Source organism: Podarcis cretensis, assembly GCF_951804945.1.
Source record: "Podarcis cretensis genome assembly, chromosome: 5".
Lineage (NCBI taxonomy): Eukaryota > Metazoa > Chordata > Lepidosauria > Squamata > Lacertidae > Podarcis > Podarcis cretensis.
Genome location: NC_137174.1, coordinates 15,698,241 through 15,720,796, shown reverse-complemented (window position 1 = coordinate 15,720,796; position 22,556 = coordinate 15,698,241). Strand labels below are relative to the sequence as shown.

At 42.8% G+C, this 22,556-nt stretch overlaps 1 protein-coding gene and 1 long non-coding RNA gene across 3 annotated transcripts in view; one reads left to right on the top strand and one right to left on the bottom strand.

Annotated features, from left to right (window-relative positions):
• The window catches only part of ADK (adenosine kinase), a 198,334-nt gene that overhangs the window by 75,363 nt on the left and 100,415 nt on the right, over positions 1-22,556 (bottom strand). The gene's annotated exons all lie outside the window — the stretch shown is intronic.
• On the top strand, positions 10,590-12,516 carry LOC307216786. Its single transcript, XR_013839313.1, has 2 exons — positions 10,590-11,158; positions 11,990-12,516. It is a non-coding gene; the product is annotated as an uncharacterized lncRNA (long non-coding RNA).

Sequence of the window (22,556 nt, the reverse complement as noted above, 5' to 3'; positions counted from 1 at the left end):
GTGAAATCAGACTTTGTTGCCCTGAAGATGTCCAGAGGAACACTACACAACCCTTCACCATATTTACAAGAAGCTCCACACAGCCTATAGGAGTCCTGAGAACGCAGAACCAGTGTGGTGTAGTGGTTAAGAGCGGTAGTCTCGTAATCTGGGTAACCGGGTTCGCGTCTCCGCTCCTCCACATGCAGCTGCTGGGTGACCTTGGGCCAGTCACATTTCTTTGAAGTCTCTCAGCCCCACTCACCTCACAGAGTGTTTGTTGTGGGGGAGGAAGGGAAAGGAGAATGTTAGCCGCTTTGAGACTCCTTAAAGGGAGTGAAAGGCGGGATATCAAATCCAAACTCTTCTTCTTCTTCTTTCTGAATATACTTTGGCCTACCTCTCACTGAGATGGCAAACCCTACTGTACTACGTAAGATTGAAGGTGAGGACTAGCATAGTTGAAAGCTTCTGCCTACACAATAAAACTAGAGACGAGGGGATGTATTTTCATGCTAGTTTCTCTACACAGTGGTACCTCGGGATGCGAACGGGATCCGTTCCGGAGCCCTGTTCGCATCCCGAAGCGAATGTAACCCGTGTCCACGCGTCTGCGTGTGTCACGTTTCGGTGCTTCTGCGCATGTGCGTGACGTCATTTTGACGGTCTGTGCATGTGCACGTGGCGAAACCGGAAGTAACGCGCTCTGTTACTTCCGGGTCACCGCGGAGCGCAACCCGAATTTGCCTAACCCGAAGCGTATTCATCCTGAGGTATGACTGTACACAGGAATATTTTGTATTTATCACGGAGCGGCATTAAATCACATGAACGCCTGCCTGCAGTCTAAACTGAAGTGTTATGATCCCAATACTGGATTGTCAAACCAATTATCTATGTGATTCCACCCCCTCCAATATCTGCCTAAGTCCAAACCTGTTAAGGAAATGCTTGATAATGGTACTGTATCTGAACACCACACCAAATTTATTATTTTTTATTATTAGATTTATATCCCACCCTTCGTCAAAAGATCTCAGGATCAAAAGATGCCAGCATGGCAAGGCAGACAAAAAAATTGAGATGCTCCAAAGCAGTCAGTTCTCCTAGTAAAAAAAAGAAGAAATCCTTTGCAGTCCCTTCCAATAATGCCCAGCCTTCGCAGAGAGCAATTCTTGCACAATACAACCAGACATTTATTGGGGCCGGTGGTGGGTGGTGAAATGCAGTCACTGTGGATTTTCCTTTGAACAGCCCAAGAAGAGACTACAGGAATGCAGTTCTCATTCACACCCACTCCTCCTTATTCCCATCCGAACAACACAGAAGGATGCTTCTGATTTCCCTCTTTTGATAAGACTCCTTTTCTCATGATGCGATCTTTATTATAGCGAGATAATATGCTCTCTCTTTGGGGCTCTTGAAATTTATTCTGAAGAGGGTGACAATGGTTTTGACTAATATTTTTCCATGTTTTGTGCTGCTGTTACAGCATGAAAGTGATCAGCGTTTGAGATAACATGTGTAATTATCTCTGTGCACACACTATCAAGATTACTCTTTAGGAAATAATGAATGATTACTTGAAGATTGCAACTGGTGTGTGCAACGGAAACAGAGTTAAATATACCGTATTTTTTGCACCATAACACTCACTTTTTTCCTCCTAGAAAGTAAGGGGAAATGTCTGTGCGTGTTATGGAGGGTATGCCTACGGGTGGCATGCCTACGGATTTTCCTCCTCTAAAAACTACGTGTGTGTTATGGTCAGGTGCGTGTTATAGAGCGAAAAATACGGTACTTTACACTAAGCAGAAATTCACTCAAAGCAGCTCAGAAAGCCAAAAAGTTACAAGAAAGTGATTTAAGGGGGTTAATTTTAAAAAGTGACCTTGCCCCCCTCCCCAATTTCTCATAGCAATTGCTTTAAAAAAAAAGCAATGATTTGGTTTTAGTGTTTCAGTAGGCTGGCATATTGGACAGGAGTCACTTCTGAGATTCTTATGGGCAGATGAAGATAAAGCAACTGAAGCTGAACTGGACAGGTATGGGAAAGAGGGATCAGATAGAATCATAGAACTGGAAGGGACTTTGAGGATCCGACCCCCTGCAATGCAGGAATATGCAGCTGTCCCATATGGGGATTGGAGGGCTGATTCCTCTCCCAGTCCTCCTTTAAGCTGGGCAGCGGGGGTGACTCTGGTTATAATGCCAAGAAGTCAGGAAGTCTGACAAGTGCTGCTGCACAATGTCAGGTCAAAGTGTGGGGGGAAACAGGCATAGTCCAAGACTGGGCCCTAGATCTGACCTGGGTGGATGAGCTGGGAAGAGTTGCTTTAACCCAGCTTTATCCAGCTGGGCTCTTCTCTTCTTTTGATGTAGCACCATCACAGACTTGATAATCAGGCAGGTAGTGCTGCCTTGGGGTTTATAGTGATTCCAGCTTGAGGTCTTGGTCATGTTCTGGCTTTCAGTGTCTGGATCTAGAGGCAGATTTGGGTCAACCCCATTACCAAATAGTCACCCTGGTTGAGCTGGGGGACAGGCGATGTTGAGAACTTCAGAAGGCTTGTGCTAGAGGTCTACAACCACCATCCTGCAAAGGTATGGCATTTATAATAAACACACAGTCTCTAATCACTCTAAATAATGACTGTAGAAGCATTTACTATAAATTAAATAACTATAATGATAGATTCCTTAAATATTAGATTGTTGAATTCTTAATTTTCATGATGCAACACCTACCATTTCATAAGTTGTAATGCTTGGATTATAATGGGTGGGGAGGTAGGAAGTCCCAACCAGAGACTCCCTCCAATGTTAGCCAAATCATGCCCCCCCCCAACCTCTGAAAACACAAGGCTAAGGTGTTTCTGCCCCAAAGAGGCTAGGGAGCTAATTTGAGAATGAATCAGAAAATCAAACTATGGTTTCGTCCAGGCTTGTTCTTACTAACCATAGTTTAAACAACCTATAATTCCCTGTGTCTGGACATCATGTTTAAAACTGGAAACAGATGTTTCTGAGCTCCTCCTCAGTCACACAAGAGAGAAAAAGAAGGGAGAAGGGATCCTAAAGCTTGTTGCAGCTCATTCATGTAGCAGGAAACGATGGTTTCCTGTTATGTCTGAAACCAATCCTCATGCTTTGCCAGATTTCTGCAGATTAAGGAATCACTACTGCAAATGCATATTGGAATCAAAGTGTGAAAATGGAAACACTTGAGATCTCATACCACATACTTCAAAATGTCTGAATTATGAATGGATTTGATATTAAGGCTTTTAAAATTATGTAGCTATTATTAAACTGTTTTGAATTATCTTCTATACAGATATACTACAGATAACACAATAGATGCATTTATATTTTTGTTTGGTGTTTTCTCATGCTCTGTTGTGTCCCCTTTGAGTTTGACGAATACTGAGAAGAAATACACGAAATAAAGTGACCATGACTGTGAACAGATCTTTATCTTACAAAGAGGGCAAACAGGAATGTTTTCCTATTACTCTTGTAAGGTAATAATGATGGAGACAGAAGCACCTCGCTAGGGACAGCATTCTATACAGAACCACCACTGAAAAGGCCCTGCCATGCATCAGTGCCAACCAAGCAGCCCCCAGCAGCAGCAGCAGCAGCACCAACTAGGTCTCATCTGCTGATCATACGATTCGAGACAGCTGATATTGGGAAAAGCACTCTTTTAGGTACTTGGGTCCCAAGCCATTGGAGGGCTTAGCACGAACACCTTGTATTGAGCTTGGTAGCTCACTGTCAGTGCCGAGCTTTAAGTCTAGTGACACCTGCTCCTGTCAGGCTGCCCCGCTTACCAAGCCAGCAGCTGCATTCTGCGCTGACTGTAGCCTCAAGACTGACTTCAAGGGCAGCCCCTCATTAAATGCATTACAGTAGTCCACATGAGAGTTATCAGAGCATGGACAACTAAAGCCAGACAATCCTAATCCAGAAACATCTGTAGCTGATGAATCAGCTAATCAGAATTATGCCTAAACTGGGCATTAGGAATCCAAGCCAAAGAAGCCACTTGATACTCAAGTGATAAGTGGGAATCCAGGAGTACTCCCATACTACTAACATCTTCCTACTCCCTCCCAGAACAGGTCATACACCTAACTGCTGGATATGGGAACCACCCACTCACAACACCCACTCCATCTTTCCATTTATTGGTCCCCATCTTGTCCACCACTGCATCTAGATACCTGTCTCAACACCTTCACAGCCTCTCTTGATTCCGATGGAATGGAAAGAGAGATCTGTGTGTCATCAGCATACTGAAGACACCATGCTCCAAATCCCTGGATGACAGCTTCCAATGGTTTCATGTAGATGTTAAATGACACAAGAGACTGAATAAACCCTTGTGGAACCCCACAGCCCCAAAGCCATGGAGCTGACCAACAGTCTCCTAGAAGAAGAAGAAGAGGAAGAAGAAGAAGAAGAAGAAGAAGAAGAGGAGGAGGAGGGGGGGGGTTGGATTTGATATCCCACTTTATCACTACCCAAAGGAGTCTCAAAGGGCTAACATTCTCCTTTCCCTTCCTCCCCCACAACAAACACTCTGTGAGGTGAGTGGGGCTGAGAGACTTCAAAAAAGTGCGACTAGCCCAAGGTGACCCAGCAGCTGCATGTGGAGGAGCGGAGACGCGAACCCAGTTCCCCAGATTACGAATCTACTGTTCTTAACCACTACACCACACTGGCTCCTAGAACTACTTTGCAGGTAGGAGCAGAACCATTGAAACACAGTACCTGCAATTCCCACCTTCATGAATCACTCCAGGAGAACACGATGGCTAAAAGGGTAAAAAATTGCAGAGAGGCAAGCAGAACCAACAAGGCTGCATTCCCCCATCTCACGTCCCAAAATCAAACAGGGCTGCTGAGACTGTTTGGGCACCCAAACATGGCCTGAAACCAGACTGGAATGGTTCTGGAAGCTGTGGTTTGGAATGTAAGAGACGCTAAAGTGGCAGAGATTGCTAGGGACAGAATTTCCCTAGAAATTTTGCCACCCAAAACATACTCCTGCTGCAGCTTGGCAGATTCCATAATCTCCTACCTGTAATTCTACAGGAAGCAAAATGCAGTTGTTGTGCAGCAGTTAAACTGTTAGAATTGACGTGACTTTAAAACAAAGATTCTTCAGTAAATGCCACCCTCCCTCCAATCTCCACTAAAAGTGTCATATGTAATTATAAATTTTCACCAAAGATGTCAAATTCCTACGCTAATCTTCATGCAGTCTGACACTGCCATTCTTCAACCTTTACAGATACGAACAGTTATCACTTTGTTTGTATGTCACCACAGACAACATAATCAACAGTTTTCATATCTTACTGTTCATACATTTTGTTACAGTGGATTTTGTGCATGCTGTCTACTTTTGTTCGAGTATGAAACTTGCTAAATCTTGAACAGGGAACACTTATCTAGTCTACGTTAAACATTTTAATACAAGATAAAGCAAAAGACAAGTTCAAGTTTTTTTTTTTTTTAAAAAAACCTCCATTATTAGATGCTCTGTCCTTATCAAATATCAATCCAAACCTATACAAATGCAACACAATAGGAGACTTTGTTTGGCGTTAGTGTCTTAATTTGAGGTAAAACTTCCGTTTCCCTTTACTTATACAGGTTAAGTACTTAATTCATTCCGGAGGTCTGTTCTTAACCTGAAACTGTTCTTAACCTGAAGCACCACTTTAGCTAATGGGGCCTCCCACTGCTGCCGTGCCACCAAAGCCCGATTTCTGTTCTTATCCTGAAGCAAAGTTCTTAACCTGAAGCACTATTTCTGGGTTAGCGGAGTGTGTAACCTGAAGCATATGTAACCTGAAGCGTATGTAACCCGAGGTACCACTGTAGAAGGATAAGGCAAATTTTATGCCTGAACTCTTAATGGAGAAAGGAATTAAATTTTGAAAAAGCCTGATAAGGCAGTTATGATTTCCCCTTTTAACATCTTAGTAAGATTTAATCACTCTCTGGTCGAACTGCACTGAAATCAGTGAAAGTCAAATAATAATATACTAGCACTCTTGCAAAGTTCTTAATAACTGCATGTGGCTTGCACAGGAGAACTTCCTGGGACCCATTTTTAACAGTTGGACTGGGACATTCCCTATAGGGTCACATGTATATCATGTGCTTTGAGGCTAGTTTGATCCCCATGGGAATTTCTATAGTGATGGTGGCCTTTGTTCATTGCCTGCAAGTGACGTCCCTAAACAAGACAATCCTCTTTCTACCAGTGCCTATCTTTTACTCTGGATGTAATCCCAATGCAAATTTCATAGTGGTTTCTCACTGAGACCTGCTGAGGCTTAAGGAGCACTACTCCTTCGACACCAACTTCACACAGATGACAAAGATGATAAGCTGAGCTACCAACCAACCTTCAGATGCTTTGAGCCAGCTCTGCACTTTAACGCCAAGGTCCTAAACCTTCAAGATTCACTACAGCTAAACAGATGTGCAACCTAGGTCAGATTCTTAGCAAGGAAAAGCGCAGCAGGCACAATTTACCAGTACTTCCATATTTCCTCCTCCCTTGCCGAAAACCAAGACAGGATGAGGAAGAGTGAATAATTCTTCCTCACCGTCTGAAGAGTGACTGTCCAATCACAAATAAGAAACAAATAAGTTGAGCTAATGCAGCTAAACTCATTCCTTTTCAGAGCCTCTCTTCCACCAGCTGCAGACCACAGAGGGCCCAGAGCTCCCTACCCATCTCTCCTGAGGCAGAAACAATTTTTTTTTTTAAATTAAATGCATTTGCAACTTACAATATTTTAAACAACCACCTACATACATTAAAATAGCATATAAAAAAACCTAAAGGAGAATTCTGTTTTTAAAAAACTAGATTAAAGCATCCTGCCCATGCAAAAAGGCCATAGATAATTAAATGTCAAATGTCAGATGAAAAATGATTTATTTATTTTTTTGGCCTGGCACCTAAAGATAGGTGTAAGTATGTAGACAAAGAATACTGGGTCATCTTGTGCAACTTTGCATTCAAAAGAAGCTGTATTTGGTTTTTTTAAAATTCGCACTAGTGGCAATTTTTTCTTGACAGTTATTAATATCAGCCACTAGCCTACCTACAAGCTGCAGTCATTTTTACTCAATGAGCTTGCGGATAATGAGCACCATTTCAACCATGGGTTGCTGGCAAAGATGGCTATTTAGAACACAGTGCCAAAACACAGTAAATAATACCAAATGAAGATAGTATTCCAGTGAACAGGAAAACCTGCAAGATACCAAACACAGGCACCAACCTGCATCTCAATAAAAGCAATGGCAATGCTCCAACAGATTTTAGGGTTCCAGATTTTAGGGCACCCACATTTCTCAACATAAAATCATAATTACATCACAAAAGGACCATGAATCCTGAATAACAAACATATATATTAAAAGTACTCAAGAAGTGTGATATTAATTAAATTATTGAATTTTTCCTATAACCCCATTTTAATGAAGACTATAAATTTCAGTTTCCCCTTGCTGAAAATCTTACTTATATGCATAATAGTTTGCTGGAGAAATAATAAATATACGTAATAAAAGTTTTTTATAAAAAGGCCTTTTAAGTTGGTAAAACCCAGCAAATTTAATTATCTGCTTTCTTTGCCTTTTAAACACAGCCTTAAGAGAGTGTTCTGTGCCATAAATTTGATCTCAAAAGGTCTGCTGCAGTTCTCATTTTCCGCTGTTTTTCCACTGGGCATTTATAGGGGTTTTTTTGTGTTACAGGGGACCAGTAAAATGTAGAAGTAATCCTGCAGTTCCTGTGTATGAAATCAAGCTATTCCCTATTAGGTTATTACTTGTGTCCAAGACATTTTTTTAAAAAAGCAATCGAAGCACAGGCTTAATACCATAGGTGTGATATTTCCCCCCCACTCCCACTTTTTTTTGGTAACACTAACCAGATCTAGACATTCAAGTGCTGAAACAAAACAATTATTTTGCTGAGCCTGTTAAGGTGGCTGGGTGTACATCTGCACTAATTGAAATCACAGCATGGCTTTTCAGGATGGGAACTGCATCAAAAGCATACGGAGGATGTGGAGATCTCAGATGTGTGTCTGCATTCTCTGAAGCACAAAGGAAACCAGATGCTATTGTTTATGCTCCATCCTGATGCTTCACTAAACCAATGACATAATGCGGAACGCTGTAATCAAAAGTGTCCCCATCCCTTAATGAAAAGAAGGAAAATCATAAATTAAGGCAGTGTTAGAAACTGAGATACGAAAGCTAGGAGCTAAAGGGCACCTTAAACCTAGGTTATGGGTGCAACAATTGAATGTCTAGGTGCACTTTTTTTAGAACAAGAATACGAAGCTGGAAATGAATGAACTGCAGCTTAAATATTGTGCTCATTTTTTCACAAGGTCTAGTCCCTCCCCTGCCCACCCCCCCTAGTATTCTTAAGAGGGTCTCTTCTCCTATCTTCAGAGAGTAACTGGAAGTAAAGATAAAGGGACCCCTGACCATTAGGTCCAGTCATGGCCGACTCTGGGGTTGCGGTGCTCATCTCGCTTTATTGGCAGAGGGAGCCGGCATACAGCATGTGGCCAGCATGACTAAGCCGCTTCTGGCGAACCAGAGCAGTGCACAGAAAAGCCGTTTACCTTCCTGCCAGAGCAGTACCTATTTATCTACTTGCACTTTGACGTGCTTTTGAACTGCTAGGTTGGCAGGAGAACTGGAAGTAGGGATGCAGAAAAAAGGCCCTCCATTCATTCTGCAGTTTTAATCTGAAATCTTAGGCGCAGTACTTCACCCAGATCTCATTCACACTAATGAAATACCCAGCACCTAGAACAATGGGAGTTTGGAAGGGGGATCATTTTGATCATGGCTATTTTGACTGAGAGAGTGAAGTTGGTATTGTACAAGCATCACATTTTATAAAAACAGGTCATTCTTTGAAGATAATCTAGAAAACGAGGGAACCAGATTTACAGAGAAATACGTTTTACATGTCAAACCACCAATGAAGTCACTAAATCAAAGCACCAATACTATTTTAAGCTTTTCCCCCTTACTTTTTGTAAGGATAAAAATAATGAAGGGCCAGGGGGAAGTGAGAGAGGGGAATAAGTTACGGTACGTCCTCCATTCTTCATAAAGGATCAGAGGACATAGGTGCTGGTAATGGCAATCTGAGTGTCACTATTGGTGTCCGTAAGGCGTTGGTGAATAAAACAGCTGGTCCATACAAGGCTAATGCATTTCATTCTCCCATTCAGGCACTTCTTTCTTTCTAATATTGTAGCACCGACTGTTTGGCTGCGAGAACAATGTGGAACATCTATTTTTGACAAGGTGAAAGGTCCCTGGCAAGCAGGAGGCAGCCAATCACGCATATCTAGAGATGCTTCTAGCACTAACTTTACAGTTACACAGAGCTCCACTCAAAATGTTCAGGCATTCCCAAATTAGATAAGAGAGCCTACAGTACATTCCCACGTCTCACAATTTGGAGAAGAGATCATGTTTATGGAAAGGTCTCAAGGGTGCCCAGTAAATCCCCCCCCCCCAAAAAAAAGCTTTTGCTGATTTAGGAACCATTTTAAAAGCCTTGCGTGAATATTTTAATGAATGCAAGGGTTGTCTTCCACTGAATTGGCTTCATGGGTCAACTCCTCTTATTGGTTAGACACATCCAAATGGCTCAGGACTGGCTCTCTCCATATGAACCTAGGTAAAGGTAAAGGGTAAAGGGACCCCTGACCATTAGGTCCAGTCGTAACTGACTCTGGGGTTGCGGCGCTCATCTCACTTTACAGGCCAAGGGAGCTGGCGTGCAGCTTCCGGGTCATATGGCCAGCATGACTAAGCCGCTTCTGGAGAACCAGAGAAGCACACGGAAACACCGTTTACCTTCCCGCCAGAGCGGTACCTATTTATCTACTTGCAATTTGATGTGCTTTCGAACTGCTAGGTTGGCAGGAGCAGGGACTGAGCAACGGGAGCTCAAGTCCTAGGCTCTGTGGTTTAACCCACAGCACTACCCGCGTCCCTCCATATGAACCTACTTGGACCCTAAAACCATCCTCTGAGATCCTTCTTTGTGTGCATCCTCCATGCGAGATCCGGAGGGTAGCAACACGAGAATGGGACTTTTCTACAGTGGCTCCCCGCTTGTGGAATGCTCTCCCTAGGGAGGCTCACCTGGCACCTTCATTATAAACATTCCTCCTCAACCAGGCTTTTGCTGATTGACATACGATGCCGTTTTAAATGTGTTGGGGAGAGTGAATTATTGGTTTCTATTTATTTTTATTATGTATTTTGTGAATTTATGTTGTGAACCGCCCTGAGATCTACGGGTGGAGGGCAGTATACAAATCTAAAAAATAATAAAAATAATGAAGTATTTTAACTCTCTAAGACAAGCAAGTGAATGAAAGAAGAATAGGCCACAATCAAGTGGACTACAAAACCAAAGAATGTGGTAAGTATGCACTGGAGTTGTATGTATCATCAACTGGGCTGGGTCAAAGAGCTCCTACGAGTTTGTAGAGATCAACACTCACTCAACCATCATGGAAGCTTTGCAGAGGGCTGGATTAGATGATCATTAGGGTCCCTTCTAAGTCTACGATTCTATGATTTGGCACCTTTCAGTGTGGGATTTATTATGTTTCTTCTGCAAAACACATCCTTACTGAGGTTACTCTAAACATGCCGCTATTATGAAGAAAGGAGTGAGTGGCTGAAATAAGCTAAATGTGCATGGCAGGTGCATAGGTTCTGTTGCATTCTGTTGTAAATATGATCAGCTTTGCACAAAACTCATGCCCTACAAATAAAATAAATGACACATTTTACACAAACCAGGCCAAGGCCAAGAGAGAATAAGCCATTAGAGGGAGGGCTTTGGAGAATGAGTGATTGCGTGATTCCAGTTTACCCCTGGAGGGTCAATTTGATTTTTATTTCTAATACAGCTATTTTGTATAAGAGCAGTTTTGTACAAAGCTACTTTTAAAAATAAAAGGATGTACATACCACTAACAAGCCTTTAGCAACAATCGGTGGAAAGAGGCACAACACATCATTTTCCGTTGGGCCGATGGAAACAAAATGGCTAGCTTGTGCTCAGACAAGCAGCAAATAGATTTAGGTGGTGTCAGGGGTTCAGGAGCAGAAGCACAGGGAAGAGGGGAGATGGAGAGCGAAGGGGAAGAATCTGAGGGCAGCGTAGGAGAAGATGACAGTGGCCCGAGAGATTCCATGAGCCTCTCCAGCGAATCGGAAGATTCACAGAAGGGGGCGCCGGTGGCCAGGGCAAGGGGGGTCCCAAAGGGGACACCCCAGAAGCAAGGGGCCAGCGGGGACTCCCAGAGCAGCAGTTGGAAATCAGGACCAGCTTCCCCACCAGAGCATAGTGGGGGGGAAGAGTCACAGGTATCGGGAGTAGCGTCTCCCCCAGCAGGGAGAGGAGAGGAGTCAGGGCTGACCACGCCTCCATCGGAGAGTCAGACAACGGAGGGGAGGTCAGATCCGGCCAGTATCCCGGAAGAGGGAAGCAGTGACAGAAGTAGTGTAACGGTCAGGAGGAAGGTCACTGGGTTGGCGCGAGAGGCAAGTTCAAATGTACAGGAGCGTGGGACAGCAGAGAATGAGGATTGGGAACCGGGTCCTAAAGCCCGCCGGAGGCAGGGGGAGGAGCTAAGCGACTCAGCGTCTGAGGAGTCCAGAAAGGGGAATGCCCCAGCGGGCAGGAGGACCCAGAGGAGAAGAGAGCAGCGGAAAAGGTGGAGCAGGGCTAGGATCTTAAACTGGTGTAAGAGGGGAGGAGATTCAGACGGGACTTCACCGATCTAGGGTTTAAGATGTAGGGCTGCGCGCTGCGGCTTTGAAATGGAAATTGAACTTCAATGAAGACTTTTGTTCATTACGACAGCCTAGCGTTGGTCCTCTGTGAGCTGGGACCTAGAGGCAGCTCTGACAGGTGGTGTTACAACAGAGCAGGGGTAGGCAACCTAAGGCCCATGGGCTGGATTGCCTTCTCAATCTGGCCCGCAGACGGTCCGGGAATCAGTGTGTTTTTACATGAGTGGAATGTATCCTTTTATTTAAAATGCATCTCTGGGTTATTTGTGGGGCCTGCCTGGTGTTTTTACATCAGTAGAATGTGTGCTTTTATTTAAAATGCATCTCTGGGTTATTTGTGGGGCATAGGAGTTTGTTCATTTCCCCCCTCTCCCAAACATAGTCCGGCCCACCACATGGTCTGAGGGACGGTGGACCGGCCCACGGCTGAAAAAGGCTGCTGACCCCTGTAACAGACCATCCAGAGAAACCTCACCACATATGTTTTTTAAAAACACTCCCACAATGTGATCTCAGTATGGCCACAGTTGGATAACGTGATTTTTTAATTTTATTTTTTGTTCCCTTATTAGATGTGGTTTGGGGAAATCTGACCTAATTCTGGGTGAAATATGGGTTACCAGTTTGTGTGGGTGCCATCAAAAACCTGAGATACAAGAAGCTTCAAATCCACATTAAATTGTTGTGTGGACGAGCCCACTTTGCATAATTTTGGAAAGATTTCTCAAATAATGCTGAAAGCCACCCAAACTATCAAACGTTTTAAAAAATGCTTCAAAAGTGCATGTAAATTTTGCCTTAGGGGGACTGAGGTGCCAACTGCTAGGTTTAATAATATAAATCTCCTTCAGTTTTGACTCTGCATTCTTTGCTTTGTGAAGCAAGTTGAAAGATATGGTCACAAAGTTAAAGCAAAGGGGTGTTTATCTAATTAGAAAATAAACCTAAACACACACGTCAAAGCAATGGTTTGGATCTCCTCTTGTCTTGGCATTGTGGTATTACATATGTCCTGGATAAGATTAGAGACTACCTTACAAAACTAGGAGGAATTTCTGAGATTCAAAACAGAACTGGCCTTTAAAGTTGAGAACCCTCAGTGCTATGGCTAATCTGCACAATAATTCAACCGCAAAAGTTCCAATTACTAACAGATACCATATGCAACTTTTAATGAAAACTGCATCAAGTTATCTCTGTACATGGGATAACACTATTTACTACTTAACATTTCAATCTGACTCGAAATTAGCAAACTATTTGGAGGTGAATGAAAGTAAGGCCATCACGTTGTACAAGGTCTGAAATGAAGCTGCTTATCTTGACAAAACACATTTATTTTGGAGGGTAAAATAGATCATCTTAATATACCTGAGGTGCAACAGGATTATTACATATAAAATGATCTAATTCCAGGACATGTTTTAAAAAGTTTTGTTCCTGAAAGGAAAGTGGAAAGGCAGACACACAAACACACAGAGGGAAACATTATATGGCCTTCAAGCTCTGAGCAAATAATGCTGGTATGTAGAGAATATCCACGCCACCTGCCTCTCCCAGGTAAAAGAAGAAACAATTTGTCCAGCAGCGCTTTTGACTCATAGTTGCGAAGAACATACCCCAAGAGAGTAATTCAAGGGCAAAGCAGCAAACCCATTTATGGAGAAGGTTAAAACATAGAGAAGCATTTAACAGGCAATTCTTTTCACCTGTAGGTAGCAGAGGGAATGCCAAACTTGCTTCAGCAATGGTAAGACAGAAAAGTGAGAGTGAAACCCTCTTAATGGGATCTAAGCATGCCGCCGTGCCAGGAATTTCCCTCACTGGCTAAATCTGGGTGTGTGCAGCCCATTTACAGCCCCAATAACTTTTTTAAAAACCTGAGAGTTAACACCCATTATCACTTGTTTCTAAAAAGATGTATCGTGGGGTATTCTTGTTTTGCATAACCATTGCTGGTAATAATAATAATAATAATAATAATAATAATAATAATAATTTATTATTTATACCCCGCCCATCTGGCTGGGCTTCCCCAGCCACTCTGGGCGGCTTCCAAAAATTTTTTAAAATACTGTAATACATCAAACATTAAAAGCTTCAGGGCTGCCTTCAAATGTCTTCTAAAAGTCTGGTAGTTGTTGTTCTCTTTGACATCTGGTGGGAGGGTGTTCCACAGGGAGGGCACCACTACCGAGAAGGCCCTCTGCCTGGTTCCCTGTAACTTGGCTTCTCACAGTGAGGGAACTGCCAGAAGGCCCTCAGTGCTGGACCTCAGTGTCCAGGTAGAGCGATGGGGGTGGAGACGCTCCTTCAGATATGCTGGACTGAGGCCGTTTAGGGCTTTAAAGGTCAGCACCAACACTTTGAATTGTGCTCGGAAACATACTGGGAGCCAATGTAGGTCTTTCAAGACCGGTGTTATATGGTCTCGGCGGCCGCTCCCAGTCACCAGTCTAGCTGCCGCATTCTGGATTAGTTGTAGTTTCCGGGTCACCTTCAAAGGTAGCCCCATGTAGAGCGCATTGCAGTAGTCTAAGCGGGAGATAACCAGAACACACATCACTCTGGCGAGGCAGTCCGCAGGCAGATAGGGTCTCAGCCTAAGTACCAGATGGAGCTGGTAAACAGCTGCCCTGGACACAGATCTGACCTGTACCTCCATGGACAGCTGTGAGTCCAAAATGACTCCCAGGCTGCGCACCTGGTCCTTCAGAGGCACAGTTACCCCATTCAGGACCAGGAAATCCTGGTTTCATCATAGAACTGTAGTGTTGGAAGGGACCCTGAGGATCATCTAGTTCAGGGGTCACCAACCTAAGGCTCATGGGCCGTAAGCGGCCCGCAAGAGGTATTTTGACCAGCCCACGAGCCGCTCCCGAACAGAGCTGCCCACTCGTGTGCTGCGCTATACCAGAGCAGCGCGGTGCAGGGACTCGCTTCCGCGGTGCTGGAAATAGCGTCTCTGCACACGCAGACACCAGAAATCACGGCCCACAGAGGGATCTCCATAGGAGCGATCCAGCCCAGGCAAGATAAACCTTGCTGACCCCTGATCTAGTTCAACCCCCTGCAATGCAGGAATATGCTGTTGTCCTCTATGGGGAATGAAAATGCAACCTTGACGTTATCAGCGCTACGCTCAGTCTAACCCAGGGGTCAGCAAACTTTTTCAGCAAGGGGCCGGTCCACTATCCCTCAGACCATGTGGGGGGCCGGACTATATTTTGAAAAAAATATATGAACAAATTCCTATGCCCACAAATAACCCAGAGATGCATTTTAAATAAAAGCACACATTCTACTGATGTAAAAACACCAGGCAGGCCCCACAAATAACACAGAGATGCATTTTAAATAAAAGCACACATTCTACTCATGTAAAAACACCATGATTCCCAGACTGTCTGCGGGCCGGATTTAGAAGACGATTGGGCCGGATCTGGCCCCCGGGCCTTAGTTTGCCTACCCACGCTCTAACCAAATGAGCTATCCATGTTAACCAACTGAGCTATCTATGTGTATATCTTTGCTACTTTAACAATCCTATTTCAAACTCTTCATATGTACTTTTCATCACCTATCATTCCTCCCCCACCCCCAGAAGTAGTTTAATAAAACATTTGAAACTTGTAACATCTTTGACACAGAACAGCAGATGCTGTTACCACCCTTACCTTCTGGAAAGGTTTTATAAAACCAGAGGGTGTGAGGGAAAGATCATAAAGTGATAGAAGCATTTTTTAAAAGCAGAATTATTGAACTATGATAATTACATTAGATGAAATGCTTTATAAAGGCTTTTAATTGCCTTAAATTTGTGGATAAATCTACCCAGGAGATCACACTCACATCAATGAACTGCATTATACCAGCAAGAGGAACCTTGGACCAAAGCCAGAAAGAGCAAATACAATGGACCTCACTTGGCTGCAAATTACCAAAAAGCAAAAAGAGAGAGAGAGAAAGTGACAGAGCTAAAGTGACACGTTTGCATTGTGGGGAAAGAGATCAAATATTGATCAACCAAGCTGAGGTAATTAGAATGGTCGTCAAGGAGATGAGATGTACATTCTTACTTCCACTCAAATGCATCTTTGTTTTACACTGAATTTGCTATCTGCTTGGAAGCATTTCAAGGATTTGTGCATTGTCAATTAGCTGCACATGTGTTATGCTCATCGTTTGTTTCAAAGACATAAAATATATACGTATTCAGATTATATTACAGGGTTTTAATTTGAACATTTCTGGGCATATTGATTGCGAAATGGGGCTGCCACCAAATTTCCAGTCACTATTGGGTAAGACTTAAATTGAATATCAAGAACAAAATGGATGACACTAAACTGTGACGTAAGGCCTGATTTTAAAAGTGGCACTGAACATGATATCTGTGTGCACAGGCCAAGCTTTACCCACATTTAAATATATCTGTCAGTCACCATGCGTGCAGTTAGCATGTTAGGAATCCTGTGTAGAAACTGTTGAGCCAATCTGAACATGTTCTGAGCATGTGAAATGCCACAGAAATGTTTTAATAAATAAGTAAATAATAATAATAATAATAATAATAATAATAATAATAATAAATACATGTTCTTCCTTTAAAATCAGTTCAAAGCTGGTTAGACTCATGCGAAGCTGCAAGCTTAAGCGCAGGGGATAGAAACCTGTTTCAGCAGAGGTCTGCATTCCTTCAAGGGGTAGAATTAAAGAATTATAAAGTTGGAAGGGACCCTGAGGGTCATCTAGTCCAACCCCTTGAAATGCAGGAATCTCAACTAAAGCATCCATGACAGATGGCCATCAAACCGCTGCTTTAAAACCTCAAATGAATGAGATTCCACAGCCTCCTGAGGGAGTCCACTCCACTGTTGAACGGCTCTTATGTCATAAATTTTTTTCCTGATGTTTAGTTCAGAATCTGAATTTAGACTTGAATCAATTGGCTTGAGTCCTACCCTCTCTGGAGAAGGAGAAAAAGGTTGCTCCATCTTCCATGCGACAGCCCTTCAGATATTTGAAGATGGCAATCATCTCTCATCTCTCTCAGTCTCCTCTTTTCCAGGTTAACATACCCATCTCCCTCAAACGTTCCCCATAAGGCTTGGTTTTCAGACCCTTGATCATCTTGGTTGTCCTACTCTGCACACATTCCAGTTTGTCAATAAACTTCTAAAATTGCAGTGCCCAGAAGTGGACACAGTATTCCAGGTGTGGTCTGACCAAGGCAGAACAGAGTGATACTATTACCATACTTCCCTTAATCTGGACACTATCCCTTTGTTGATGTAGCCTAGAATGGCATTAATTTGGTTTTTTGTTTTGTTTTTCTGTTGCATCACACAGTTGACTTATGTTAAGCTTGTGGTCCAATAAGACCCCTAGATCCTTTTCACATGTACTACTGGCAAGCCAGATGTCCCATATCTTATGTGCAGCTGGTTTTTCCTGCCTAAGTGTAGAGCCTGACATTTGTCCCTATTGAATTGTATTCTGTTAGATTGGGCCCAGTTCACCAATCTGTTACAGTAATATCGAATCCCAATTCTGTCTTCTGTGGCATTAGGGGCCCCTCCCAGTTTGGCGTCCTCAGCAATTTTCATGAGCAACCCCTTAATTCCTTCTTCCAAGTTGTTTATAAAGATGCTGAACAACAGCAGACCAATGGATGTGACTTTTATCATTGTACAACTGCCTTCATTCAAGCCTCACAAAAGTCAGACATTTCTGTGTGCGCACAAACACACATGCCCATCTGTGAAAGCAAGAGACATTATCAACGGCACATTCAAACCAGGTAAACACACTTGAAAAGGGCATAGAGCAGGGTTGATGAGGGGAGTCCTGGGAGGCAGATAGTGAGGGTTGGAGGATCACGTTCAGTCTCTGCACCCCTGCTTAGTGGGGAAATACCGTATTTTTCGCTCTATAGGACGCACCTGACCATAGGATGCATCTTGTTTTAGAGGGGGAGAACAGGGGGGGAATCTCCCCCTCTCTGCTCAGCGCCCCTTCAGCGAAGCAGCAGGAGAAATGGAAGGGGAGAAATGGAGCCCCTTCCATTTCTCTGCCCGCTTCGCTGAGGGGGTGCTGTGCAGAGAGGGAAAACTGTGCAGCGCCTCTCCAGCGATGCAAAGCCTGGAGAGCAAGAGGGATTGGTGTGCACCGACCCCTCTCGCTCTCCAGGCTTCAGTGAAGGCAACCCAAAGCCTCAGGAGTGCGGAGGGAGCGCTCCCTCTGCACTTCGGAGGCTTCGTGTTGCTATTGCTGAAGCCAAGGTGCCTGCATTCACTCCATAGGACGCACACACATTTCCCCTTAATTTTTGGAGGGGGAAAAGTACGTCCTATAGAGCGAAAAATACAGTAGTTTTTGAATTCCCCACGCTGGCATGTCCCAAAGCAACCTGCACCCAAATACACCAACATTTTACCTTTGCCTATTAGCAGACCATTCTTCCCATGGGTTAACTAACGTTTGAAAACAGGCCTGGGTCATGGAAAGTTTTGCCTGAAAACACGGACAGACTGATTAACTGAACAATTGCTCAACTCAATCTCTTTCAAATGCACACGCAATACGAAAGCTGCTCCCCAATCAAAGAATTGCAAAAGCGGAGCAGGACTTTATTGCGACAAAGGATTACAGACTCCAGTTTCACAACAGCCACAATCAAAACACAGTCTTTAGGAAAGATGAATGGGTAAGTGTGTTACAGCCACGCTTTTTCCATAGAAGAATGGGATATTGGCACAGTTAATACGTGAACAGTACACAATTCAGAGAAAGAAAATAGGAATCGCCGTGCTGAGCCAGATCAATGGTCCTCAGTATTCTGTACGCCAACAGCAACCAGCAGGAAGATCCACAGCAGGATATGATGCCACCATTATCTATCCCCTGTTGCTAATTCTCACAGCAATATTGGCCAAGATCCAAAGAACTAGCTAGAGGGGGCTTTGAACTTTTGTGCTTTCAACAACTGTCCCTGTGCCGCATGGCAAAGAACTCTGAAAATGGAGCGAAACCCGAAATCAATGTCTGATAATAAACTGGAGGTCAGCTGTTCAAAGAAAAGCAGTCAAAAACCTGACTCGGGGCACACAGCCCCAAGTAGCTCTTTGGATTCCAACCAGCATTTCTGAACATGGAGACGACACACCCGCACTCACACACCACAGTAACTTGGCTTTATTCGGATTCATCTTAAATCTGCAGCCCAGAAGGAAGGTTTCAGTTCCTGGGTCAAGAATAAGGAGCCCAACTATCAACTGGACAATGTGAAAATACTATTCTTCCCTACAAAATTGTTCTAGCCCTTAAAAAAAAAAGGTGGGGGATTCCAAAGGTTTGAAGCTGCAAGATTCAAGGCAAGACTATTAGACATGAAGTTAGCAATACAGTGGTACCTCTGGTTACGTACTTAATTTGTTATGGAGGTCCGTTCTTAACCTGAAACTGTTCTAAACCTGAAGCACCACTTTAACTAATGGGGCCTCCCGCTGCTGCCGCTCAATTTCTGTTCTCATCCTGAAGCAAAGTTCTTAACCCAAGGTATTATTTCTGGGTTAGCAGAGTCTGTAACCTGAAGTGTATGTAACCTGAAGTGCATGTAACCCGAGGTACCACTGTACATTATGTTGGCCTGGAACAGGCTGATTACTATGTATGCTGCACTCTTTGGATTTTATACTAGTTCATGTTTTGTTTCATTTATTATGTATTTTTTAATTATCTGTGCACTGTTTCAAGATTTTCTAAACAGTCAAGTGGTACACATATGCCCTCCTTTTCCTCCCCCTTTCTTTCTCTTCTTTTCCATTATCAGAGACTATCAGTTGTTGAGGGGCTGAGGCTGAATAACACCTGGAGGGCCACAGGTTCACCCCTCCCCTGTTCGAGAGCAGCTCAAGCTCAAAGTCCTTTTGAGCAAATGGACCTAGTTGTGTGGTTCCTTGGATGGTGATTTTACTTGCGTTTGGACTCTACTGTGACGCCAGCGGTAGAGCATTCTGAGAGAACACTCTTGAAAACAGTGAGACTTGAAAGGCTCAACAGAGAGCTCCTGCAGTATATTCACAGCTAACAAATGCTTTTGGGTCATCTTTGCCAACAGAAGCTTTACACTTTGCTACTTGCTATCAATGAAGGAAGGGGAGCAGAAAGCACACAAGCTTGAAGCTTGCCACAGTATGACCTTCCAACAGAAACCATAGGTGTCTGAACTGGGTCGTGTTGCATTTAAGAACAGAAGGAACCAAAGAAATTCATTAGTACCATTTTCAGCTGAAAGGAGAATATCTTCTGCTGGGAAAACCAATCAATGCTTTGGTGTCCAACCTAAGCTTCTTCATCATGATAACCCAGAGCAATGGGCTGCTTTTCCAGACCCCATTATCTGTTTTACAGATGGGGGGGGGGGGAAACCAGCTCTATTTTCATGGAATTAGATTAATGTTCCAACAGGAAATACTTCAGAGGTTAACCTTGCTCTGTGCTTTTAAAAGCTGGCTGTAAACTTAAAAGATAAGACGGGGGGGGGGGGGAGAGAGAGAGAGAACTGACAGGTCTGTCGAAATATACTGTTTCCTGGAAAAGTTGTCAAACAACATTTGCTTTAAAGGGCACTGTGCACCAGATACCCAGGTCTGGTTTTGTCAAACATGAGGATTTCAGGGACACCAGTTTGTTCCATAATTTCATAGCGCCTTTGGGCTAGCCCTTTTCCCCTGCAGTTTTATGGTGCCCCCAACCCCCCACCATTCCCTTCGTTGTACACCAGTTGATTGTGCCTCAGATTAACCATAAACTACCAGACCTGCATTGGAGCCCATTGCCACTATCAGTGGTACAGTAATTTTTTTTTGAGAAAGACTTTTGAGCCTTGTTGTCAATGAGTACTAAAATATCAAAAGGCAAAAACGGGAAAGTTGTGATAGAGGCATCATGAAGAAGAGTGAACAGAAAAATAACGTTTTTGTGGCATGCCTGATTTGGAGATTCTTCATTAAGAACCTGAAATGACCAACGGATGAATTTGATAGTAAAATAATCTCCACAATAGAATCAACCGCAGACTTATTGAGTAATGTTTAGGATAATTTAAAGGCCAGAATACAATAGCCAAAACGGTAACTGCAACTCTACTGTGGCATGAGCTAGTAAAAGGATTCCAAATGTCTGCAAAATTGCAGATAATTGTGTAGAAATATTTGTTGTGGAAACATGAAAATGCAATTACTAAACAAAACTAAAATGTATGCAAAGTGTTTACATATGGGACTCCATGCCATTTTATATATTTAAAAAAAAATGCTTTTATTTGTAAAACTTCAAGGTGGTAAATAATGTGTAGTTCATGAGGCAGATCAGAGAACCTTCTGTTCCATTTGCTACTTGGTAGTAGTTAAGTTTACTGTAATAGCCACTGAAAGCTATAATTGCTAAGTTTTGTCATTGCTGTTTATTTGTGGTTTGCAAGTGGTAAGAAACCAACTCATTTCACCTTCAGAAGCACTTGCTTACACTTGTGCAAAAACTAATAGCTTGGTATTTCACACAGGAAGACATATACACAGATCTTGTTACTGTCATAGAAATGCAAAAAGGATAATAGAGTATTTTCAGGCATGTCCTTGAACTAAGGGTAATTTGAATTGCTTAGTAAGAAAACTAATGGATTTAAAGCAATTACATTACTAAAAGGTATGCTTTAAAATGTGACTCTGTTGTTTCATTGTTCTTCAAATAATAATTTTAGAGCAATTTACATTTCTTTTGTGAAAATTGGATCCACTGCTGAACAAACATTTCAGCATTGTCAAAAGCTTGCGAGAAATGGGTTAAGTAAAGATGTCTGTTTAGGTTATTTGAGTGCATGTGTACACAGTCCTATCATTTAAGAACTGTGATTTTGTGATTCACAAATAAGCTCAGCACAGATTCCTATTCACTTAGCTTTATTCATTCCAACATAAACAAGAATCCAAGGGACATTATTTTCAAATGAATATCTAATGCTAATGAACAAAACCATTTCAACTGAACCTTTTAGTCAAACAATATTATTGCAGGGCTGTATACCTTAGTCTGCTATTCAGTTTTTCAGAAAATTATTTGAGACTCCGACTTTGTTTCTACTGAATACAGATGAGCATTAAAGCTCTAGAATGTATTTCCTACACAAATGTAATTTTTCTCCAATATGTCAAGATTAAATTCACTGCAGATATGTCTGGTTTAAACCTGGCTAGATTACTTTTACACCAAACTTGGATTCACTTCTAACGTCATTAATGGTTTTGTGTTGATTCAACACAGCAAATGCTAATGTCAACCTCTGAAGAGCTAAAATTCCCATATTCACACAAAATCTCATTTTACAATTTCATCCTACATTTTTCATAAAAAGGCATGTCAGTACATTGTGGCAGATATCCAGTTTTTATCTGCTGGTTGATGCACTAAGGACTATTTAAAACAAAGCAATTAGTTGCAAGTGTGGTTAGTTTAACAAGATAATATCATCATAATCCATGGTTTGAGGCTGACTTCTTAAGAAATTCTCTAGAGTTTGTTTTAAACTAGAATCCCTTGTCCAAATGGAATGTTAGCTGGGGAAAATGAAATTAAACTCTCGTGAAGTCAATCCCCCAGCTGCATGAAAGAATAAGGGATGT